Below are 27,400 nucleotides of genomic sequence, written 5' to 3'. Positions count from 1 at the left end.
AAATGTTTGTGTTGATTCGAAACGAAGCGAAATATATAGTTATTTACTTTCGAGAATTCGAAACGATACGAAATCAACGTCCATTTAATTCGAAATTTTTCGAAACGAAACGAAATTTTAATTTTTTTTTTCGGCGGAATTTTTATTACATTATGTACGCAATTCTGAATTCATTTTCTCAAAGTCAAATAACTGCTTTGCTACCAATAGAATTATAGTAACAGAAGAAGCAGTCTGTGATAAATCGCCGTATTCCCGTTTACCATTAACGATAAGGCAATACCCCAGCATTTATGCCGCTTTCAAATGAATTCATCGTGGAGTGGGTTCTCCCGAATATGGTCAATTTTATATCAGTAAGTATGTATATAAAAATATAGGAGTTTTGGGATTTATTTTGTATTCTGATTCAAATTCTATTTAAAACCTTATTGCGAACTTATGTGATTTTGTTGAAGTATACTTCATATTCCTTTATCAGCGTGGTTTTATGGCATTGAGTTAAATCGAAACCAGAATACGAATATAGTATACGCAGATAGAGAATTGTTAAATACATACATTTGCTCACTAGGCGAATCCTCTGCACCTTTCTAAAATGCACAAAAAATATGTCTTTCAGATTGTGTTTCAGAAATGCGATGGAAAATTTTGTACGACTGCAGCTTGCTAGGAATGAAGAAACATTTTTTTTTTTTCATACAAAAACTTGTAAAAAACCCAGATTAATCCACCTAGCGGTGATGGTGCCTTTCTCGTTTCTTTCGAGTGAGTAATTTCTACGCACTTTTGGTGAAAAAAAAGTATTTTGACCATAACTTCTGAGCCTATAGTTCGATCCGGCCAATTTTCAACAGGAAACAATGGGACCGGATTCTGCATCGAATGCAACTTCTTGCGAGCAAATCGGCTGAGGGTACATATGTGACTAAAATGAGTAAGATTTTGAAAAATGTATTTTGGCCATAACTCCATAGTCCGATTCCGCCAATTTTCAATAAGAAACAATGGGACAAGATTCCGCGTCGAATGCAACTTGTTGCGAGAAAATCCGTTAAAGATAAGTGCCTGAAAAATGAGTGAGAATTTTGTACGTGTTTCTTATGTAAAAAACCCAGATTAATCCACCTAGCGGTGATGGTGCCTTTCTCGTTCGTTCAAAAGGTTTGGAAAAATCTCAAATAACACCAATATGTGGATTGGTCTTATTTTTCATATTTGTTTATATGCATAAAATTTTTTTCGCCAAACGCAATTTGTTGCAAACAAATCGGATGAGCATAAGAGCAAAAAATGGCATTTTATTTTGTAGTTTTAAAATTAGTATTTTTGCCATAACTTTTGACCCAATTGTACGATCCGGCCAAGTTTCTATAGGAAACAATGGGACAAGATTCTGCGTCGAATGCAATCTGTTGTGAGCGACCTGAGAAGCACACATCTTGCACATCAATCACAGTAACTTATATATGACCGGATTCAGTCCCTATATGGTTACTGCAACCAGATTTGTTGAACTTGTGTTGCTTGGGGGGGAATAGATGAAGTCTGAAAAGTGCTGAAAAAATGAGCTAGACTATTTTGAACTCTTTTTCACAATAAATAGTAATTTGACCATAATATCTAAGCCCATAGTCCGATCTGGCCAATTTTCAATAAGAAAATATGAGACATTCTGCGTCGAATGCAATTTAATGCGAGTAAATCGGTTGAGAATAAGTGCCCGAAAAATGAGTGACATTTTTTTAGCGATTTTTCCATAAAAAACCCAAATTAATCCACCTAGCGGTGATGATGCCTTTCTCGTGCGGTAAAAAAATATTATTTTGAGCATTACTTCTGAGCCCATCGTCCGATCGGGCCAATTTTCAATAAGAAATAATGAGACAAGATTCTGCGTCGAATCGGTTCAGTGTAAGTGCATTAAAAGTGAGCTAGATTTTTTACGCGCTTTTTTCTGAGAAAAAGTATTTTGGCCATAACTACCAAGCCCATTGTCCGATCCGTCCAATTGTCAATAGGAAACAATGGGACAGAATACTGCGTCGAATGCAGCCTGTTGTGAGGGAATCCGTTTAGGGTAAGTGCATTAAAAATGAGCTAGACTTTTTTACGCGCTTTTTTATGAGAAAAAGTATTTTGGCCATAACTACCAAGCCCATTGTCCGATCCGTCCAATTTTAAATAGGAAACAATGGGGCAGGATACTGCGTCGAATGCAGCCTGTTGTGAGGGAATCCGTTTAGGGTAAGTGCATTAAAAGTGAGCTAGACTTTTTTACGCGCTTTTTTATGAGAAAAAGTATTTTGGCCATAACTTCCACGCCCATAGTCCGATCCGAGTAAATTAGTTGAGGGTAAGTGCAAAAAAAGTGAGCTAAACTTTTTGCTCTTTTGGTGCGCACACACACACACACACGCACACACACAGACATCACCTCAATTCGTCGAGCTGAGTTGATTGGTATATAACACTATGGGTCTCCGGGCCTCCTATAAAAAGTTCATTTTTGGAGCGAACATATAGCCTTTACGTATACCGCCATCGGGGGTGACAATGGGTCTGGGGGGTGAGAATGGGTCATCGCTCTTTCCGGCAGCCTGGAGATCGTAGAGCAAAATCGTTCAAAAAGGTATCTTATATTTTAGTCTTCTTTCCCTCAGATACATTCAATCCATTCTACAAGCATTCTAAGTAGTTGAAACAGTGACCCATTCTCACCTCCATTTGACCCATTATCACCCCCGACGACGGTACTTAGTATACGAGAAAGGCAAAAAGTTCGTTTTTGGAGCGAACATATAGTCTTTACGTATACTTTGTATACGAGAAAGGCAAAAAAAAACTTATGAGCGTAGACATATCAATCAATCCTACAAAAATCCAAATGTCTTCTAAATCTTTCGCATCTACATCCAGTTACCATTTTCTCGGGGAATCCCCATGATATTACCGCGGATACTATAGGACCTCTTTATGAAACTTAGTACGTATGTGCGCTATGAACGGGTAGCGTGACCAATCAACTATACCTCATGGTTACACTAGCGGGTAAGGACTTGGCCACTGTATTGACAGCACGGTTCTATTCTCGGCTACAGGTTACTCCAGCCCAGTGTATGAGATAGCTATATATGGTCTGGGTTATGCTAAATCGCACCAAGCGCCATTGAAAAGTTATTGTTTATTTCCGTTTGCTTTTACTGACTCTCTCTATCTTATTGGCATTACATCCCCACACTAGGACAGAGCCGCCTCGCGGCTTAGTGTTCATTAAGCACTTCCACAGTTATTAACTGCGAGGTTTCTAAGCCAGGTTACCATTTTTGCATTCGTATATCATGAGGCTAGCACCATGATACTTTTATGCCCAGGGAAGTCGAGACAATTTCCAATCCGAAAATTGCCTAGACCGGCACCGGAAATCGAACCCAGCCACCCTCAGCATGGTCTGGCTTTGTAGCAGCGCATCTTACCGCACGGCTAAGGAGGGCTTTTACGGACTAAGTATCGCAAATTCATCAAAAAGGTGTTTCACCGAACCATGACCATCGGCCATTTGAAGCAGCGAGAGATCTCGGATTGCCTGGTTTGACGTTGTGCCATTTCTACGAGCGACAGCGCTTACAAAGAGTGATTACTCTGCAGAAAAGGACTGGGAAATTGGGGGTTACTTGAATGGATTTATTGACTCGGTAATACTGACGATGGACGCATAGTTGTCCTTAAATTGAAACGATATCAACATGTTATTAGTCGGTTTCGGAAGCTTGGAGTGATGGGTCAGTAAAGGTACAATGGAGTAACTTTGTTGCATTATTGTACTTCTGGCTAGATTCTTCTTCTTCTGATTGGCATAACATCCCCACACTGGGACAGAGCCGCCTCTGGCTAGATTAATTGCCATAAATACCTGCTCTTGGATTACGTTGATAATTATTATTATTAATATCTTTATTAATGAGGTTTTCGGCCCTGGACCGGTTCGCCTCGTAAACGTTGATAATCTTCTATATAGACTAACGCAAAATGAACTCCCCCAAGAAATTATGACGTTTGAGCGGGTCGCATAATGAACTTTTGTTCGAGAAGACGAGCCGCTCAAATGTAAAAATCAGGCTACTGTCATGCTATTGTTTAGCCCATCGCCAAATCGTAGCCAGGATGTCCCGGGCTATAATTTTTTTCATACTACTTTTCAATGATGACAGCGGTCTATGTCTATTGATGATGATGAAACCGCGCTTGTTACAGGCTCGGTAAAAATCTATCGGGTGAGTGAATTCGAAAACAGCTGTACAGGTCTATACATAAAAATGAATTTCTGTCTGTCTGACCATTATAGACTCCGAAACTACTAAGCCGATCAGCGTGAAAATTGGTAAGCAGAGGTTTTTTTTGGGACGGGGAAGGTTCTTAAGATGGTTCGAGACTCATCCCCCCTTAGGAAAGGGGGGCTTCCATACAAATGAAACATAATTTTCTGCATAACTCGAGAACTAATCAGAGAATAAATCAATTTTAGATGAAACGAAGTTCGTCGGGTCTAAATAACTGGAATAAATAACTGGTCTTTGATGATTCTGCGAGCGTTACGGCCCATACAAATTTTAGAACCCTTCCAAATCGTCGTTTGAATCTTTGTTTACAAAAGCAGATAAGTCGTTTTGAAAATTTTGTCTTGATATTTTCTCGAGACACTCAAAAGGAAACCGAGAAGGAAACAATGGAACAGGATTCCGCGTCGCATGAAACTTGTTGCAAGCAAATCGGTTAAGAGTAAGTAAAAAATATGTTTTGGCCATAACTCCGAAGCCCATAGTCTGATTAAACCAATATTCGATAAGAAACAATGAGACAAGATTCTGCATCGGGCAAATCGGCTAAGAGTAAGTGCCTAAAAAAATGTATTTTGGCCATTACTTCAAATCCCATAGTTCGAATCGACCAATTTTCAATACGAAACAATGGGACATTATTCCGCGTCGGATGCAACTTGTTGCGAGCAAATCGGTTAAGAATAAGTGCCTAACAATGAGTGAGAATTTTGTACGTGTTTCGCACGTGAAAAAAGGCAAAAAAATAAACTTTGGTCATATCTGTTTAATACCGATCTGTTTAATTTTCCATACGAAACAATGGAACAAGATTCTGCGTCGAATGAAACTTGTTGCAGGCCAATCGGCTAAGTATAAGTGCCTAAATAATAAGTGAAAATTTTTCTAGTAAGAAATGAAGTTTGGCCATAACTACGAATCCCATAGTTCGATTCGGTCAATTTTCAATACGAAACAATGGTATAGGATTTCCTGACGAATGCAACTTGTTGCGAGCAAATCGGTTTAGAATAAGTGCCTGATAAATGAGTGAGAATTTTGTACGTGTTTATCATGTGAAAAAGTGGATTTTGACCATAACTTCGAAACCCATAGTCCGATCTGTACAATTTTCAATACGAAACAATGGGACAAGATTCTGCGTTGAATGAAACTTGTTGCGAGTAAATCAGCTAAGAGTAAGTGTCTAAAAAGAGAGTGAGATTTTTTGTTGTAAAAAAATATATTTTGGCCATAACTCCGAAGCCCATAGTCCGATTCTGCCAATTTTCAATACGAAACAATGGGACAAGATTCCGCGTCGAATGCAACTTGTTGCGAGCAAATCGGTTAATGATAAGTGCCTGAAAAATGAGTGAGATTATTTTGCGCACACACATACACACACACATACACACACACATACACACACATACACACAGACATCACTTCAATTCGTCGAGCTGAGTCGATCGGTATATAACACTATGGGTCTCCGGGACTCCTATAAAAAGTTCGTTTTTGGAGCGAACATATAGCCTTTACGTATACTTTGTATACGAGAAAGGCAAAAATGAATTTCGGCCATAACTTCGAAATCCATAGTCCGATTGGGCCAATTTTCAATGCGAAACAATTGGGCAAGATTCTACGTCGAATGAAACTTGTTGCGAGTAAATCAGCTAAGAGTAAGTGCCTAGAAAGTGAGTGAGAATATTTCTTATACATAAATATATTTTGGCCATAATTCCGGAACCCATAGTCCGATTGGGCCAATTTTCAATACGAAACAATGGGACAAGATTCTACGTCGAATGAAACTTGTTGCGGTTAAGGATAAGTGCCTGAAAAATGAGTGAGAATATTTTGCGCACACACATACACACACACACATACACACACACATACACACACACATACACACAGACATCACCTCAATTCGTCGAGCTGAGTCGATCGGTATATAACACTATGGGTCTACGGGACTCCTATCAAAAGTTCGTTTTTGGAGCGAACATATAGCCTTTACGTATACTTTGTATACGAGAAAGGCAAAAAAGGATATAATTTCTTTTCAAATTCAACCTTTTTAAAGGAGGCTCGGAGCAAGGATGTTATCGATCATTTAGTAATTTGCGCTCGATCATTTAGTAGTTTGTCAATAACTCATTCCAAAAGCTGAATTTCAAAATGATACAACACATGGACTTCGAGTGCGAAGGTTTTCTACAACTCTGCTTAATACTGCGGTTTTTGAATTCCACTAATAACGGAGGTAAAGCGCTAGTTGCAGTTACTTATACACCCAACCGGCGGTTGTTTGATTTTCTAACAATTCTGTATAAGAATCTAACAAAATCGGTATAAAAATTGGGCATATGCGAAATTGTTAGATTCTTATACAAAAAATGTAAGCTCTCAAACAAATATTGTTAGAAAAGCTTACAAAATTGTTAGATTCTTATATAATACTTGTATACGAATCTAACAATTTTGCATATGCTCAGTTCTTATACAGGTTTTGTTAGATTTTTATACAAAATTGTTAGAAAATCTAACATACGCCGGTTGGGTGTACTAAATGATAACAACATTTCAATCATTTAGTTTAGGTTACTGCATCTAGCACTGTAACTCCGTTATTAGCGGAATTCAAGCAACGAACTTTTAGGCAGAGTTGTTGAAAAACCTTCGCACTCGAAGTCCACCATACAACACATTTTGTAATTCAGCTTCTGGAATAAGTTATTCACAAACTACTAAATGATCGAACGCATATACGCAGACCCATAGTCTTATATAGTAATATAATACAGTAATATCCCGATTTTATCACCCCCCTGGTGAATTTTGGGGTGATAAAACAGGGTATGTGACAAAATCGGTAAAAAAAATATTTTAAATTTTTTATTCCATTTAACAAATATGAATCATTTATGCCTTGGAAAGGCAAAATGCGTGAACGGTACCAGTTTTGTCTTGTCGAAAATGCTTATAGAATCCTTCCCAGGTACTCAGAAGTCATTCATAACAAACTACTAGCGGTGAAAGTTATTTCATCGAAATCAACGTTGTTTGCAGGATTATTTACGAAAATAAAAAGAATGACTAAATTTTTCAAAAATTTTTGGGGTGACTAAATCGGGTCGAAAACGTGACAAAATCGGGACGTGACAAAATCGGGTCGAAAACGTGATAAAATCGGGGGTAGACAAAATCGGGGAGTGACAAAATCGGGTCAATACTGTATACATAATAATAATAATATAATATATAATATACGATCAACTCGACGAACCAGACTAATGTCTGTTTCTCCTTGTATATGTATTTGTGCATATAAGGCATGCAAAAATCGTTGTCAAATTTTCATCCTCAATCGAATTCAATTGAGTGCAAGAAACAGCTGCCATGGGCAGTATGAGCCGGTCATGCCCTTACACGCAATTTAGGATTAGGAGAGGTAAATTAGTTTGATACTCAATATTATAAGATTATATGAGGAATGCTGGTTTGAGACATAAGAGGTGAAGAAGTTGGCGTTTAATAAAAAAAGAGACGTTCTAAAAATACTTTACATGGGCCTCAGTAATCCGCGCCACGACTTTGCCTCTTCGACAAAGTTGTACTGATCTAATTCATATCCGATGTAAATGTACACTCTGAGCCCAGCATCCTAAATATTAGCTTGGACCACTTTTGGAAAAAAATGGGATAGAATAGTTAAAGATATATTTCGTTTTATGGTGGACATTTCTAACAAAACACCGAAGACATTTTATAGAAGAAAACTAAATACGTATTTGTCGACTCAGAATAGGATTAATTAGTAGGCGTTAATAGAAAAAAGTGTGTAACATTAAATTTTGAAAACAGCTTTATGATTTTGTTCAGCGGCGCAGCCAAAACTTTTGATAATACACTACCGTACGAGACAGTAGGATATAAGTCTAAATTTGTTTCGAAATTCCGCAGAATTCCGTTTAATTTCGTTATAAGCTAGCTTTTTCTAGCGATTTTTTTGTAATTTTACGAAACGAAACGAAATCAAGAATTCAGATTTTGCCATGCTCGAATTCCGCGAAATTCCGCGGAATTTCGTTTCGAACCACCTGAAACGAAATTTTTCGAAATACCGCATATGCTTAGATACCATACCTACTTGAGTTACATAGTGTGCACTTTGCTTTACTCGATGTACTGTAAATCTATGTGAATCCTGGCTAGTATGATCAGTTTTTTGATGATAATTTTGATAATAATAACGAGTGGCCTATCACAACAAGCATTAAATGCTGTTAAAGGTCTGATTTAGCCAAAAAGAAGCTATTTCAGCTAAGAAACTTTGTTGGGATGTGATAGGAATGCAAAATACGGAATTATAATTGGATGTAAGAAACAAGTTTTTCCTGCATTTCAAATTCTAACAGTTAATGTTAGTACTGTATTTCCCCCTCGAATACTAAGGCATTCTTCCCTACTAGCTGTTCCATACCACCGAACAAACTATGGTTACAACAACCCACTGGACCCCTGTATCCGTGCTTTTAATGTAATTTGTAACGAATTTGACTTCAACATCTTCAAAAATGTTTTTAAAAATAGAATAAATAGAATTAATATTTAAATTCAGTCTATACGATTGTTGTATCGAAGACGGTGTTAATAAATAAATATAATCAAACTGGTGGTCTCACATGTACTATCACTACTCTACGGATGAATTTTAAACTTCACAATATTTCAACATATTGGTTGCCAATCCCCGAACAACTTTGTAGAAGACGGCAATTTTCTAAATCCCTCCCAAGATCCCAAGATATCGAAGAACTGATATCTCATATGCAATAGCACCTCCTTGCAGATGAATTTTAAATTATTTATTTTTTTCAACATATTGGTTTCCAGTCCTCGAACAATTTTGTAGAAGACGGCAACTTTCCCGAAAGATCCCGAAATATCGAGCTAAACTGATCTCTCATATACATTAGCGTCGCCTTATGGCTTAATTCTGAACTAAACAGTTTCTCAACATATTGGTTTACAATGCTCGATCAACTTTATAGAAGATAGCAACCTTCAAAAACCAATAGATCCCGAGATATCAAACCAAACTGATCTCTCATATACAGTAGCGCCACCTTGCGGATGAATTCTAAACTAATTAACTTCTCAACATATTGATTTCCAATCCTCGAACAACTTTGTAGAAGACGGCAACTTTCTAGATTCAACAGATCCCGAGATATCGAAGAACTGATCTCTTATATACAGTAGCGCTTCCTTGCGGATGAATTCTAAATTTTTCAGTTTCTCAACATATTGGTACTCGAACAACGTTGTAGAAAACGGCAATTTTCTAAATTCAACAGATCTCGAGATATCGATATCGCCTTACGGCTTAATTCTGAACTAAACAGTTTCTCAATATATGGGTTTCCAATGCTCGAACAACTTTATAGAAAATGGTAACTTTCCAAAGCCAATAGATCCCGAGATATCAAACAAAACTGATCTCTCATATACAGTAGTGCCACCTTGCGGATGAATTCTAAACTAATTAGTTTCTCAACATATTGGTTTCCAATCCTTGAACACTATTGTAGCGCCTTTCAGTGGGAGAATTCTAAATCAATTTTTTTCTTGACTCATAGGGGCACATGGGATTATAGATAGATTTAGATTTTTTCTCAGAGTTTTTAGAATTCTTATAAGGAACATTGCGCCATTGATTGAGAAAAATAAATATTTTCATCGGTGTTCCGATGGTTCCGGATCTTCCGGAGGACCAGCAGAAGATTCATTGGATTTAAAAAATGTCCTCAATGAGAGTATATATCCCCTTTATTATTTTCCCGAAAAAATCACGTTGATCATTTGAATTGGCTTCATTATAACGGATTTTAGGACTGTTGTACTTTTTACAACACGCGAGTTCTCGTGTTATGAAAGTTGAAGCGATTTGTTAAAGGTTAAGTCAACTGGCAAATGAGATCCACAGAGCCTAATCCCCTTTGGCATTCAAATAGCCCGCGAAGAATTAACACGAAAAAGATCAATATTGTTTGCTCATCTCTTATATCAGTAATAGCCAAATATCATGTCAGATTGCCGACTTCCAGAATGTAATTTGTTCAGAGCCACTTTGTACGATTCTGAGAACTCACTGCTATGGGAGTCATCTTTAGTGTAAACAAGGAGGCACGGTGAAAACACAAATTACACTCCAGCTTATAAATGAATTTAAGATGAATTCAACCGAACTGGTTCCACCGCGTGTATCCATCCGTTCTGGGTAATATTTTCTCACGGAAGAAAGGGGGGAGTTTCCTATCTCATTTTCCAAGACGCACAGCATCACGCGATTCGACAATTTCATTGAATACAAAAGGAAAAGCACAATCAAGAAATATCCCGAAAAAAATCTAATCCATTTCATTCGTGTTCTGTGCATTGGAGAAAATTAGCAAAAAAGGAGAAAAAATGCCAGATCGTGCTTACGAAAGATTTCGAGGGTTTCGTGCTTCTGCCGTTTCGATTAAATTGTATCTTTCCTCGCCAGCGTCGTTTCCCGGTGGCGTGCTCTCCAAAGTAGGGAAAAAGTTCATTATCACACATAAAAACATGTGAGAATTTCAGCGATAACACGACTAAGCCGGACTGGGAGAAAGCTCCGGTGAGGAGCAAGCAGTTGAAATTATATTTATGGAACACGATAAATCACCACAACAGAACACATTCATCTCTCCGCCACGCTTACTAATTTGGAAGAGAGGGTGTCCCTTTGAAACGCGTTACGTGAGTCCCATTGTGCGGCGGCGGGTTGGTTACAGATTTATTTCAACCTCAGCGTTTGTCCCCTTGTGTTGTGTTTTGTGTATGTGCGATGCTTTTGATGAACTGATGGATATCGATTTTTTTTTGTGGTTATGATAAATCACATGTACCGAGGAATCCACACTTGCGAGTTTTCATCAGTTATCAGTTACTATTCGCTATGAATGTTGTGCCAACAGCAAAGTTTAATTGCTTGATTCAAAGGGATGTGTTAAATAAATTTACAATTTTATTGGTTTTCTGCTCATTCTTCTTTTTCTTCTTCAATGGCTCTACATTCCAACTGGAGCTTGGCCTGCTTTTCAACTTAGTATTCTATTAGCATTTCCTCAGTTATTAACTAAAACCAGTTGGAAGTCACTCATATTCATAGTGATATGACACACTGACAAGGCACAAACATTAAAACGGGGCCTGCCACAATAGATCAACCAACTGGTCGCAGTGAAAAATGTACCCAACAATGAAAAAAAAAACCAAAACCAGTTATTAATCTATACCCGCCGCCATTGCATGAATATGTATCTTGTGTGGCAAGTACAAGGATAAACTATTCCCAGAGAATCGTGAATGTTTCCCACCCGAAAATATCCTAGACCGGACCGAGAACTCGCCATCTCCGGATTGGCAATCCTACACCAGTACTCGCAAGCCTACTGGAGACCCCTGCACATTATTTTGACATTAATACGTGCTCCATATTCTATTCTACTTTCGAACTTTAAAATTCTCTGTTATAAGAGGAGTAGGAATTCTTCATGTACAAAATGCTATAACCTTTTCTAAAATGTAGCTAAATAAGTCATGCTCTTAGAAATAAGATTGAGGAATCCACTCAAACTCTTTGAATCGTCTTATTAAATTCATTGAATTTGAATTTGGTTATTCCCTAAACCAGAAGGATTAAGGTAAACTCTATAGTCGCCACTCTCGCAAAAAAACAAAACTTCTATTGAAAGGCCTTAAGTTGCGATACTTGGCCAGAACGTGTAAAATTTTGTCAGTTTGAAGATAAGTAATCCATTACAACTTCCAAGAAAGAAAATTCAAATTTAAACAGTTTCTATGTTTCCGAAGAAGCAGAACGAACGTAAATCAAAAATGGAATCCCATTTTGGCGTTGTAAATGGTGGTAACAAACAGTCTGAATTAATATACTTACAATAACAATTTGACTTCATCGTCGACTTTTCGATCCGGGGATGCGATCTTCTTCAGGGCCTGTGGTTTTATTATAACAAAAAATAACAAAATCAATCCACAATTATTCCCAAAAAATTTATTCGTCGGCAGTAAATTTGATAATTAACGCTACTTTCTCACGGGGGTTGGTCTTGTTTTAGCGGCAGAACCTCATCACCCCAAAACTTGGTAATTACCTAGTGCAGCGCTCTTGTCAAAGCGAAGTGATAAGACGAAGGAAACTGGCGATTAAGTTGACTCTATAACTATTCCTTGGAAATAACCAAGCCCTGGCATACCGAAAGCAAATAGAAGAGTTCGTCAAAGTGACGAGGCTGACTATTTGATGCTTTGACGCTAAACATCGCAGTAGGTATTAGTTACGTGTTTGGTTGAAGTAATTCAGCGGAAAATATCAATGTCACGCGTAAACTGTACACAACTGCACGATTTTACAAACGCTTTCAGTATGTTACAGGATACTTGTCTCGTCACTTCTCTAAGCTTCAACTCGTTGCGTCTCTTCTATTCTTGTTCACTATGACATCGGCCTTAGATTTCCCAACGATTCTTGGGCAAGGGAACATAGTAGAAGCATAAGTACTAGAACGCTAGTGGTGCTGTAGTCATTAAAATCATTTTGCCAAATTATGCTTCAACAAGTTTCAATTGGCCATAATTTATGCATCATGTTGTGTTGCATGTTTGGTTTTATCAACATCGATTTGACACTTGTAGTACCGGTACTTTGGCTGCCAGGTCGAAGTAACCTAGATGTTAGTCACGCGAACAGTAACGACATTAGCAATCTTATACTTTTGAATCAACTGGGAACATCAACGTTACCACTCGGTCGGAGTGGCTTAAGCTTTCGACTTCAGTGTAAGTCGCCCTAATATAAGACGACGGTTTTCTAATTTGTTTGCTCTTCGTACATATCCCGTACACTTTAGTATTACTTAGAGTCGTTTTATTTAAAATAATTTGGGCTAAAGGATGTCTGTTGATATACACCAGCGGTTCTCAACCTGGGGTACATGTACCCCTGGGGGTACCTTTGCTAGCCGCAGGGGGTAGCTCGTACAAAAATGCGTAATGGCGGACTAATATATAACAATATATATTGATAATGTTTTGATATTTTTTTTTTTACATCAAATATTTGACATCTACATAATATGCATAGCGATCAGTAAAATCAGCCAACTGAATCCTGACCTCCACAACCAACAACTACAACAACAAAATGTTGAAGAATATGTCCAGAAAATTCCTTCTAACTAAAATCTAGAATTAGAAGGATCGGAGCCCTCGATTGTTTCGTTGCAAAAGGATTAGAAGCATCTTTCTACGTTTCTCGGAAGCGTTCTTCCAAGCTGCTCGGTGGTCGCCTTTTAAGAGGCTTGGCCGACTCCTTTCAAGAGGTCTAGAAGCCTTGTTTTAAAAGGCCTCCTTTCAAGAGGCTCAGAAGGTTAATTTCAAAAGAATCGGTACTGAGGGTGGTGGGTTCGAGTCCCATCGAAAAAAGGTTCCTTTAAGGGGCTCGTGAGTCTACTTCTAAGAGCCTCCTTCAAAGAGGCCCGGAAGCCTCCTTTCAAGAGGCCCGGAAGCCTCCTTTCAAGAGGCCCGGAAGCCTCCTCTCAAGAGACCCGGAAGCCTCCTCTCAAGAGACCCGGAAGCCTCCTTTCAAGAGGCCCGGAAGACTCCTCTCAAGAGGCCCGGAAGCCTCCTTTCAAGAGACCCGGAAGCCTCCTTTCAAGAGGCCCGGAAGCCTCCTTTCAAGAGGCCCGGAAGCCTCCTTTCAGGAGGCCCGGAAGCCTCCTTTCAAGAGGCCAGGAAGCTTCCTTTAAATATGCCAGGAAGCATCCTTTCAAGAGGCCAGGAAGCTTCCTTTAAATATGCCAGGAAGCATCCTTTCAAGAGGCCCGGAAGACTCCTCTCAAGAGACCCGTAAGCCTCCTTTGAAGAGGCCCGGAAGCCTCCTTTCAAGAGGCCCGGAAGCCTCCTTTCAAGAGGCCCGGAAGCCTCCTTTCAAGAGGCCGGAAGCCTCCTTTCAAGAGGCCGGAAGCCTCCTTTCAAGAGGCCCGGAAGCCTCCTTTCAAGAGGCCCGGAAGCCTCCTTTCAAGAGGCCCGGAAGCCTCCTTTCAAGAGGCCCGGAAGCCTCCTTTCAAGAGGCCCGGAAGCCTCCTTTCAAGAGGCCCGGAAGCCTCCTTTCAAGAGGTCAGGAAGCCTCCTTTCAAGAGGGCAGGAAGCCTCCTTTAAAGAGGCCAGGAAGCCTCCTTTCAAGAGGCCAGGAAGCCTCCTTTCAAGAGGCCAGGAAGCCTCCTTTCTAAAGGCCCAGAAGCCTCCTTTCAAGAGACCCGGAAGCCTTTTTTCAAGAGGCCCGAAAGCCTCCTTCCAAGAGGCCAGAAGCCTCCTTTAAAGAGGCCAGGAAGCCCCCTTTCAAGAGGCCAGGAAGCCTCCTTTCAAGAGGCCAGGAAGCCTCCTTTCAAGAGGCCAGGAAGCCTCCTTTCAAGAGGCCCGGAAGCCTCCTTTCAAGAGGCCCGGAAGCCTCCTTTCAAGAGGCCCGGAAGCCTCCTTTCAAGAGGCCCGGAAGCCTCCTTTCAAGAGGCCCGGAAGCCTCCTTTCAAGAGGCCCGGAAGCCTCCTTTCAAGAGGCCCGGAAACCTCCTTTCAAGAGGCCCGGAAGCCTCCTTTCAAGAGGCCCGAAAGCCTCCTTTCAAGAGGCCCGAAAGCCTCCTTTCAAGAGGCCCGAAAGCCTCCTTTCAAGAGGCCCGGAAGCCTCCTTTCAAGAGGCCCGGAAGCCTCCTTTCAAGAGGCCCGGAAGCCTCCTTTCAAGAGGCCCGGAAGCCTCCTTTCAAGAGGCCCGAAGCCTCCTTTCAAGAGGCCCAGGAAGCCTCCTTTCAAGAGGCCAGAAGCCTCCTTTCAAGAAGCCCGGAAGCCTTCATTCAAGCGACCCGGAAGCCTCCTTTCAAGAGGCCCGGAAGCCTCCTTTCAAGAGGCCCGGAAGCCTCCTTTCAAGAGGCCCGGAAGCCTCCTTTCAAGAGGCCCGGAAGCCACCTTTCAAGAGGCCCGGAAGCCTCCTTTCAAGAGGCCCGGAAGCCTCCTTTCAGGTTAATTTTCAGTTACGCTTATTTTTATTTATAGCAAAACATAGGGGGTACCTCAGTCAATGCAAAAGTTCGAAGGGGTACCTCTCATTAAAAAGGTTGAGAACCGCGGATATACACAATAAATAAATAAATATATAAATAACAGGCACAAAAGTTCATCGCCTTGTCGTAGTCCCCGGCGGGATTCGAACGAACTGGAGTGTTCGCCCGAGATCTTCAGAGAATTTAACACACCATCCAACGTTGCTTTGATCAGTCTCGTATGGATCCCGAGAAAACTGTTTTCTTTCATAATTTCATATGCCACCTTGAAATCTATAAAGAGATGGTGCGTTAAGACCTAATTTACACGGAATTTTTGAAGGATTTGTCGTGCAGTAAAGATTTGGTTCATTGTCGAGCGGCCGTTAACGAAGCCGGCTTGATAATTTTCCACGAACTTATTTACTATTGGTGATAGACGGGGGAAATGATCTGGGATATGACTTTGTAGGCGAAATTTAGGATAGTAATCGCTCGAAATTTCTCACACTCCAGCTTGTCGCCTTAAGCCATATCAATCCATTGTTGATGCTGAATTGATTTTGATTCATAATCATCAGAAATCAGCATTATTGGGCAAAACATTGTTTTGCATATAAACAATAAAGAATGATCCACAAAAAAAACGATCCGTAGATAATAACTGAATATTACATAAAACGCTACCATAAAATAGTCTGGAGTATCCAAGTTATCACCGAACCAGGCCACACACCGCAGCAACAGCCGCGCCGGTGCAACAGGGCACCAACGCGTATATTTTCTGCTGACGCCAGGGGTCAGCGCACCGCCGAGTAGACTATGACCGTACTTGACGACAACGACAGCTGACGAGACATATAGTATGTAAGCATTTATTGTAATATAGAAAATCAAATGAATAGAACAGTTTAAGTTTGAACTCCATCGGGAGTAGTCGCGTCTTTTTTAAAAAACGTACCGAATAACCCCCGGTGTAACTGGCGCCCGAACGCGGGACCCGTCTTCAGCAACAGATAAGGTTTTAACACCGAAGCCGCCTTGAGCTTCCACCAGGAGCTCCATCGACCCCAATCAACTTGGATCGCTGTCAAATCGCATCTTTGGAGTTCAGCGACTAGGCGCGCTGAATAGGACATCCCAGCAACCCAGGATAACTACGTGGTCATATAAGTCAAATCGCTGCCACCGACAGAGCGATGAATGCTCTGCTTCTACACTGTGAGTATTAATCCACAGAAAGAAATAGGTTTAAGATAACACCGCACCGTCTGCTGTAAGTGCGTAATAAACTAAACACTACTAATTCAGAGGGAGGAGAGAGGAGGAGGAGGAACCCACGGTATCCAAGTCCCTGAAATATCACAATCTTTGCTCAAACTAACTTAAAATCCAACCAAAAGTTATTCAAAATTTAAACCCATACAAACGCGACCTCGACTACTAATAACACCGCGTTTAGCCCACCCGTAAGCGACCCGCTAAAATATCACAGATAGGCGCGAACACTAACACAAAAACCAAAACAAAACTAAACCAAAGTGCATGATTTTTTTTTAGTGAATTTTTGTCCAGTGATCTCGGCAAAATAGTGAAAATTTCGGCAAACAAGTGAAAATTTCAGCATATTAGTGAAAACTCCGACAAATTAGTGAAAATCATGCCAAATTCCAACCCAAACTTACTCCAACCGGCACGTCGCTTTGTACCAAATCCTCAAATTCCCCCAATTCCGCCTTTTAATGAATCAAATCCTGCGCCTAATCCCGTACCAAACCCCACTCCTAACCCCGCACCAAGGTTCACGATTGATAGGAATATCTCCTTCGAGGACCGCGGCAAAATCCCACAAATCATCAGGGATCTGCCAGAATTTAACGGCAATCCACGCGACCTTAGTCAGTGGATTCTCGACGTCGAAGATGTTTTAGAACTCTTTGATGATTTGAAGATCTCTTTCCAATACCATCTTTTGATAAAAACCATTAGAAGAAAGATGAAGGGCGAAGCCAACGACGCCCTCATTACAAGCAACACTCCCACGCAATGGGATAGCATCAAAGACGTTTTGAAGTTATATTACGCCGACAAAAGAGATCTCATGACGCTTGACAACCAGTTGAAATCTCTTAGGCGCAATAAGATCGAAAGTCTCGAGAGCTACTACAGTCGAGTAAGGGAAATGGTAACTCTAATAAGTTCATCCATTTCCATTGACGATCAATGGAGAGGTTTCGAAACCGTTCTAATGCGACTGTACAATCAAATCGCATTAGACACTTTCATTCGAGGTCTTGGAGATCCACTCTCCAGATTCTGCAAAAATTTCAGGCCACAAAGATTGGCGCAAGCATATAGCTATTGTGTAGACTACCTGGATCTTGATGCGCGCAACGCTCCAGTGCCAGTACCTTCTTGGCACCCACTTCCAAGTGCTACTACCTCACAACCTAAGGCAAATTTCTCAGAAAGACCCCCAGTACCGCCACGCCAACATACAGCGCATAATAACTTTCAAACAGCCCCAACCGCTCCACCTAGAAATTTCACTCAGCAGTACTATACCCCGCAACCTCAACCAAATGTGTTTGCCACAAAAAGAACATTTTTCCCAGCTCAACCTCGCGCCGAGCCAATGGATACGAGTTCCCTTCGTACCCAGCTAGTTAACTACGGAAACCGACCGACAGCACAACGTAGAGGTGCTAGTGACTCTATGAAGGCACATGATCCCCATGCTAAACGATCCGCACATACTTTGGAAGAATGTCTGAGCCCAGCAGAATATGAAAAATGGTACGACGAGCAACTCGAACCGAGTAAAGAATATCTTAATGATGAAGAGTGCGTAGAGGCACTTGAAAACATTAACTTTAACGATGAACAGGCCGATCCAAATCAAGCTGATCAACCTGAAGAACCAACGAACAGATTCTGACGGCTATCTTAAAAGAATTTTGTGATCCAACGAAAACCAATGGTTTACATACTTCTGAAGAAATTCTAGGACAATTCCAGGAGGTGTTTAAAAATTTGTTTAGTAAACCTGGTCTTTTAAAATTCGATTTACTCAAATCATGTTGCGAGATTTAGAGGAGCAAGAAAAAATTATTCGTGATACTCACGATCGAGCTCACCGCGGTATCCAAGAAAATAGACATCAGATTGATTTTGCGTGAATTTTATTTCCCGAAAATCATGCAACATCTGAAGAAGCATATACGCGTTTGCGATCTGTAACACTTCTAAATATGACCGTCGTCCACTTATAATTCCGATCCAGGAAACCCCTATACCCAACTATCCTTACCAAATCCTTCACCTGGACATTTTCCAAATAGAGTCCAACTACTATTTATCTAGCATTGATAAATTTAGTAAGTATGGACGTATGGAGTAAGTATGGATTATAAAATCCCAAATTTCGCAGACAGCTCAATCAGAAAATCTTGAAATTCGCGGCAATTTTGTGGTATTTCGGTACAAAAAATAAAAACCCAGATTAATCCACCTAGCGGTGATGATGCCTTTCTCGCTCGTTCAAAATGGTTGATAAACATATATGAAAAGTCTAAAATAACAATTGGTGAATAAGACTTATTTTTCACATTGTCACAGATAAACCGGCCTAGGGTCGAAAATCTCGTAAATAAAGATAAATTGAATTGAAAATTCACATTTGTTTAAACACATTGCTGCCGGATGCAATTTGTTGCAAGCAAATCGGATGAGGTTAAGTGCCCGGAAAATGTGATGAGGTTGTGCAATTGCACAAATCGAGTTTCAGACATAGTATAAAATTTTTTATTTTGGCCATAACTTTTGAGCCCATTCCCCAGTTCGGCCTGATTTTTAATGTGAAACAATGGGACAGGCTTCCCCGTTTAAATAATCGGTTAAGGATAAGATTTCGAAAAATGAGTTAGATTTTTTTGCACACACACGCACACACATGCACATACACACACTTCTTCTGAAAATTCGTATCGTTTGCTTTGAATACGAGAAAACAAAAAAAACGGTGGTGAGAAAAAAACAAATGTTTCCAGTTGTCAAACTTTCGAGTGCTTTCCGTTTTGAAGCCAGAATCCAGCTGAAATTGTTGTTTTGAATACACTGGATTCTGTTTTTACACGATTTACATTTTCTCAATTTTCTACTCATCCTAAATGTTTAACGCATATTAATAATCATGTGATTTTTCTTTGATTTATTCTGGATTTTTTGAAACATGTTGCGAAGATTTTGGAGGTAAATTGAAGTCACACGATAAAAAATACGAGCGAAAAAAAATCGTGTAAAAACAAAATCCTGTGTAATATGATTCTTCATATAGATAAAAATTCAGTTGACCATCCCCGTCAAAAATTGTATTTCGTTTTATTGTTTCAGTCGATTCTTTGGCTTATTTAAGGTCAACTTTCCCAAAGAAAATACGGGTTCTTTGAAGCCTCTAACTATTAAATCGAAAACAGAAACCGAAAACGTTTGCTCGTGTTAACCGACCTGAAAAAAAAAACTCGATGTTCGTTCAAAATCGGGCCAATCTTAAAAAACAGCACTTTTTCGATTTTTGTTATAAATTTAAAAAATACTTAAGCGAAAAAAAAAATTGACGGGAAAGGTCAATTTTTGCTGATGAGTAGTTCCGTTTTTGTCATTATCATTCAAACACTTTTTAACAAGATTTATGAATTTGATCTGATTTAAAAAAAATCTGATCGGAATTCTACTGGGGTTGCTTTTCTTTATATGGAAAGCATTTCGCAGTAATTATGAATGTATGGTTAAAATTGATTATTTTGATTTCTAAACTGATCCAAAACTATTTATCAGATCACTCTACAAATAAACTATCCAAGTACAAAATCTGATAGATTACGCGTGACAGAGCTAGTGTTACAAAAATCAGCATTTTTGAGCTCATATTGTACAATAATTTATATCGTAATGATTACATACCTGATATACTATCAGAAAATCGAAAATCGTTGCTTGCCTTCGTGTAATTTGTTATGGATTGTGGCAAGGATGTTTTCGATCATTAGTATTGTACCTTGCAACAAAATGACAACTTTCGTGATCATTTTCCAAGGCTCTCAAAGATGTGAAAAATTTCTCCGCAGTACAAATAGCACGTGCTATCCAAGCATTCACCGCCGGAAAGTACCACGTGGCGGCCAAATTAAAAAAATATCGAATTGGCTTTTTTTCTGGAGGTATGTTGTTCTTAGGCGACTATCTGGCGCGTATTTTTCGTTGCGACCAAAAATGAGCGGAGGAGTAGATTTTTTTATGAGCGGTACAGTAAAAAGGTTCGATAATTTAGTAGTTTGTCAATAACTCATTCCAGAGGTTAAATTTCAAACGTGATATGTGGAGGACTTCTAGAGCGAAGGTTTTTACAACTCTAATTGTTGTTTCTATTGCACTAATAACAGAGTTATAGCGCTAGTTGCAGTAACTTATTATACAGACTGATCGAAATTTTGTTATCATTTAGTAATAGTAACTAGTGCTTTAACTCTGTTATTAGTTGAATCAAACAACAAACTATTAGGCAGAGCTGTAGAAAAATATTCGCACTAGAACTCCGCTGTAACACGTTTTGACATTTAACCTCTGGAATGAGTCATTGTAGTTTGTCAATGATCGAATTAGGACTATCAAATGATCTAATACATACTTGCATTATAGAAAAGTTTGGATACTTTTTTACTGACTCTAAATAGAAAATTTTCTCCGAATCCTTCCAAAACTCAGTTTCTCCTACATAATCCGAGTGCTTTACAAACGAAATTAATATCCTATGGAAAGAACCACGCGAATAACGTTGATATAGCCATTTAAATGCGAGTGTTCGGAATATGAGTCATTTTCGGGACTTGAGTCAAAACGGTTTATATTTTTCAACGTCCGATTAAATGCCACCGAACCAAAGCACAGCACCCGGTGCGTTACCGCACGTATGCACAAGCAGCCGATGTCTTGATGCAGTGAAATAGTTATTTATTGCAAATCGCGTAGCCTCTTGTTCTTCGAACACTGCCCTCTCAAGAAACAAAGATAGCTCAGGGGTAACGTGATAGGCTCTCAATCAGAGGATTTATGTTCGGTCCTCGTGTTAGCCATCTTCTTTTTTTTTCAAAACTCATATTTTCTAGGAGTGTGGTATAATATTACGCATTGCAAGAAAAGTTTTGAATACTAGAAAATTCAAACAAAATTTTTGTATTTAACATTTTCCATGCTAATAATCAATGGAACCTAATGCTGTGTATTGTTTATATTTATATTCATGACATTTCTATAATTGAATCCATCTGATTATTTGGGATATTTGAAAGAATTCAGGTCTGAACTTTAGATGATGGAGGTAGGAAATGAAACATAAATGCATAAATTGAGAATCGATATGTACTCAACAGTTTTCTTTAATGATTGTTAGCAGAAACAAAATAGCTTTTGATTTACCTTGGTAGTAATTAAACTTGCCCACCGAGTTTCAATAGAGAGTAAACATAAGTGGAAAATTATATTCGATTGCTTCAATGCACAAAGAAAAGATGCCTTACTGAATAGAAAAGACATAATTTTCAATAAAATTAGAAGCTTGCGAGTTTATGGGGCAGCAGACGCTATATCCAAGGAATAAGGACCGGGGATTTCCCTCTGCGCGTTATTTCCGCGCAGACATCCAATTTTTTCTTTTTTTCTGTTATGCTCATGAACCAGTTTCCCCAAATCTCATTTGCTCGGATCAACATTCAACCCAGCTGAGCTAAAAATAGAACATTGCCGCACGCAATGCGATGTGTGTTGGTGATGCTTCATACGGCAATATTCATCCGACGGCAAGAGACTGAAGCGAATACAGTGCCGTTCGTTCCCGCCGAAATGTGTTTGCATAGCGTCCTCACGCATACCAGCTGCGCACCCATATGCTGATTGAACGAAAGAAAGATGCATTTGCGTAAAAATAGAACAGAAGCACAGAAGCACGGCTTGCCGCTGATGCTACGATGGTAAAGCCATGGTAAATCCACAGTGGCGGAAATCCAGACAAAACCTAAAACAAATCGTTCTTTCGTGAAGCTGATATTATTTTAATTTTGCACATTTACCCGGATAAAAAATATCATTAAAATATCATAAATTTTATTGTTACAACACCATTTAAAACATTATTTTTACCATTGAATTTAATGGAATTTTAACAATAAAATCACATGAGAAATAATGGTTTTCCACGATAAAATGAATGGTAAATGGGACTTTTACAATTAAAAAGGGGGGTTGTTATGTATCTTTACAATAAAAAAATCGAAAAATTTCCATAAAAAATTCGGAGCAAAACAATTGATTTTACGGTTCTTCAATGGGATGATTTCGAGCGACAAAACAATAGAAAACATTGTGTTTTGAATGTTTTCAATTACTGTTTCTATTGTTTTACAATAGAAATACAACAGGATTTAGAATACATTATACTCCAATATTACAATAAAAATACAATACAATTAATTGTTTTACAATTTTTTTATTTTCAAGTTAATTTTAATTCAGTTAAAACTTGATTTTAACTCATTTTAACTCGCATTGCTGTTACTTGGCTACGGGTGCATAAACCTGTGAAAAATGTAAATTATTGAAAAGACAGTATCACCGTCTTCGACCAGAGGTCGCACAGACTGAACACTCAACATCTAGCATGAGACAACGGAAAGGACATTTACACAACACCCAGTGGACCAGTGGAGAACTTTTCGCTTTACGAAAAGTTTTCTCCTTACCGGGGCGGGAATCGAACCCACACTCCACAGCATATGCGTTTAGACGATTGACGTCGCTAACCGCACGGCCACGAAGCCCACAAAAAGAATGTCAAAGAATGTCAGTTTTATTAGAAGTACGTCGAGAAGAAAAGAAAAAATTACCTGCATCAGTTCTTATTATACCCCGTTGGTAAGATTGGTCAATGGTAGCCACTGAACGATCTTGAATCAGTGAACAGCAAGCAGCAGTATTTTATTTATCATAAGCTTCATTTCTGTAAAGGAACAAGGATACATGTTACCAGGTATGTCATCAGGTATTATGAAGATAATTTTTTTATTTATTTTTTGTTCGGGATGAACCACTGCGTGCATTGTGTAGATTGAACTTTTGAATGTAGTATTTATAAGGGGCCTGCCAGAGTAGACGCGTCTACGCGACGTCGCGCGAAAATTGTACGCAAGGGAATAACAATCAAAAATAAGGAGCTGTCAAATCATATGGACGCTTCGCTTCGTATCGCACTTCGCGTCTACTCTGGCCGCACCCTAAGATTACGATTACCGGTGGTGAGTATAAACCGTTTGTCAGCGCAGTATCATTACTTGACACTTTACCGATCGCTACTAAACGCCCTGCTAAAACAGTAGCGCAGCTGACAGGTGACCAAATTTAACAGCGCTGCTATTTGATGAACTATCAAACGTCGAACGTCACCGGTACGGAATGCAGCCACCAAAATGATAACCGAAAAAAGTGACCGATGCGAAAAAGAGTGACTAATCTAAAATGACAGCACTGATCAAAATACTCGCTCCCAGTAATGATGTTCTAACGCGCACTAACACTTTAAATACTTACCACGTTACAGAAGCCGTATAGTGATCTACCGCTTGCCCAGCAGCAGAAACTGTAATGAAAAAAACACTTTCTGCACCATACAGTTTAATTATTTTCATCTCTTCACTAATTATAAACAAAACTGTACACGCTCAAATGAATTCAGCCATTCTCCGAGTAAAATGATAAGCAAAAGTTTTTGTTCCCTTTCATTTTTTGAATTAAATTTTTTTATTGCATAACATTTCTAGACCTGCAATATGAAAATATATACTTGAGAATCGGTATAACATTTTTATTCAATTGCAAAGCTATTGTAATTTTATTGTTTTCAATTGTTATTTCATCAATATAATAAATCCATGAAATATTCCAAAATTATATTAATACAATTACATTAGACGGATTTCCAGATCATCCAAACCGAATACTTTTAAAATTTGTTTAGTTTTTGGATGAGCAATACTAAACATAAGCAAACAATAAAAATATAATAGAATGAATCGGTAACATTTAAATATATTGTAATTTTAATGGACGTACAATAAAGATCTTTTACAACCATGAACATTTTACAATAGGCGTACAATAGTTTGTATTGTTTGCCACACAATCTATTGTATTTCAATGGGTTATGTCATACAAGTTACTGTAAATTTTTATCCGGGTAGTCAAGGATAATTCCTTAATTTGTTAATTGTAGTTGGTAAATTTAATTTTTGGTGACTTGCCTCAAGTTCATGCTGTAAAGTATCTCCTAAACATATATGTATGGGAAAATTAAATTTGACTAAATTTTTTATCGGGAAAGATTCGGAAAGAACTGATATCATGCATTGAAATATATATTTTGTCTACTTAACAGTGGTTAGTTTGGCGAATTGCGCCTTGCTGCACCAAAGCGGAAAATTTACTGTTTCAAGGCTAGAATTAAGACGCTACTGTGGCCTCAGATCCTAAGTCATGGGCTTCCGTAAGTCTTTGGATAGCATAGCATATGTCGGATAACTATTTAAATTTCAAAATGAATTCAGCGTTACAAGATTACTGTTGCTAAATTTTAAGCGCAATCGTAGGTTTAGTCGAGCATTTGTATGGGGGACCACCACTGCGCGACGGCACATTGCCATTCCTTCTTTTAGGCGCATTCGTACGGGAGAGCGTTGAACGTGTTGAACAAAGCACGATGCTTTTTGAAATTGCTACATGAGGATTATTTACAGGCTGTTATGTAGGGTATTTGTGCTTTTCTTAGCGCTTGATAGCAACAAAATATGAGAAAAGTTATGTCTAACATTTAGCAGAGAAGTGGATTTTTAATTACTGTACGGATATCCTATCCTAAAAAGTTTTGCATTGATTTCCTCGCATCATAGTGAATCTACTTTGATCTCCAATAAATGAACAGCGTATCCAAGCGGTTTCAATAGTTTATATATTAGAGCATCATTACTGGGTGCGAGTGTTTTGATCACCCTCGCTGCTCTGTCATTTTAGTTTAGTCACTCTTTTTCGCATCGCTCGCTATTTTCGGTTATCATTTTGGTGGTTGCATTCCGTACCGGTGACGTTTAATAGTTCATCAAATAGCAGCGCTGTTTATCGCGCTACCAAATTTGATCACCTGTCAGCTGCGCTACTGTTTTAGCAGCGCGTTTAGTAGCGACCGGTAAAGCTTATACTCACCACGGCATCTTGTTCTAAGTTAATGTATTGAAACTGTATATTTTAATAACCAACGAGAAAAATTAATATTTTCTTTTCTCAATTCTTTAATACTTCCAGTATAGGAAACGATACCCTAGCAGGATGAATTCTGTTGCTTATAGAGGCAATGAATATATGCCCAATTCGATGATTTATATTTGTACGTATCTTCTCACATGTTATGTGTATCGATGGTACAGTGGTGTAGTAACCGCTTCCCGTTTCAGAGATCACGAGTTCGAATCCAGAGCAAAGCGTTTTGCTTTTTTTTGAACGTTAAAACAGTTTTTTGGCCATAGCTCCGAAACGCAAAGTTCGATCGATCTAATTTTAAATAGGAACCAATGGGACTGTATTCTGCGTTGAATGCAATGTTGCGAGCAAATCGGATAATGCTAAATGCCCAAAAACGTGTCTCACATTTTTGTACACATACACACACACACATACATACACACATACAGACATCACCTCAATTCGTCGAGCTGAGTCGATTGGTATATAACACTATGGGTCTCCGAGCCTTCTATAAAAAGTTCGGTTTTGGAGCAGTTCTATAGCCTTTCCGTATACTTAGTATACGAGAAAGGCAAAAAGACAATATAGATTCCATATTTATTTGAATTGTTGCGTTTATTAATTTTAAATTTTTTTTTTATTATTTCTTTGCATTACTGGTCAAAAGCACTTGGTTTGCCAAAATTTTTTGTGTTGATTAAATTGTACTGCCTGACACTACGTTCAGCATCTACCGAGTTTCCAGGAATAGACAGATATTTCACTGCCATTTTGAAGAGCTGAGGAAAGCGGTCTCGGTTTGCAAATCAAAACGAGAGTGGATCGACATTTTCCTGTATTTCCGTAACGGCATATTTGTAGGCCGATAGCTCATCCTGTATCATAGACTTGTTGGTTGCACATTCTGAAATTCCATCGAACAGGTCATCGAACAGGCTTTGAGGCCAAATTTACTTCTCCCGTCAAACAATTTTATTGGTGCAACCGATGATTAATTCTCTTATTTAGGATAAACTTTCCTAAAGAATCCATATTTTTTACGTCTCTAGCTATTTTTAAAAATTTGAAAGTTAAACAAAATTGTCCTTCAATTTAATTTTGGCTCAACATTCGACCAATTCCGGCCTTTGCACTTTAAAAAAAATTGACGCTTAAAAAAATGCGTTGTTTGTCGAGTTGGTATTGACTAATTACTAATTAACGGGAAAAGTTAATTTTGCGGTTTTTCGCGAAAATGTTAATTTCGCGGCTAACGTCAAATTTCGCGGCTTCCGCGAAATCGCGAATTTCCACCACCCCTACAAATGATCCATAATTCTTTTGAAAATGATCCATAGAAAAACTGTATTTTGATCCACAAAATTTCAAATTTGGGCAATTTTATTCGTGATTATGATCCATAACTTCGGTAATATGATCCATAGTTTTGTTAATATGATACACAATTTTGGTGAAATAATCCATAAATTTGGCCATATGATCCAATGATTTTTTTTAAATGTGGCTCAAATAATATAGATTTATTGACCTACTTTCCAAGAGTTATTGATCATATTAGCAAAATTATGAATGATATTGTTTTTCTTAATAA

At 38.8% G+C, this 27,400-nt stretch overlaps 1 protein-coding gene and 1 long non-coding RNA gene across 6 annotated transcripts in view; both read right to left on the bottom strand.

Moving 5' to 3' along the window:
- LOC134211882 (lachesin-like) overlaps positions 1-27,400 on the bottom strand; it is a 137,869-nt gene that overhangs the window by 88,770 nt on the left and 21,699 nt on the right. The window lies entirely within an intron of this gene.
- Positions 22,962-24,754, bottom strand: LOC134216013 (uncharacterized). The gene is made up of 3 exons (XR_009980435.1): positions 24,106-24,754; positions 23,406-23,518; positions 22,962-23,097 (listed from the first exon to the last, which is right to left on the bottom strand). It is a non-coding gene; the product is annotated as an uncharacterized LOC134216013 (long non-coding RNA).

The sequence above is a fragment of the Armigeres subalbatus genome, chromosome 2, assembly GCF_024139115.2.
Source record: "Armigeres subalbatus isolate Guangzhou_Male chromosome 2, GZ_Asu_2, whole genome shotgun sequence".
NCBI lineage: Eukaryota > Metazoa > Arthropoda > Insecta > Diptera > Culicidae > Armigeres > Armigeres subalbatus.
Note: the sequence above shows the minus strand (reverse complement) of the source record. Positions and strands in the feature narration are given on the sequence as shown.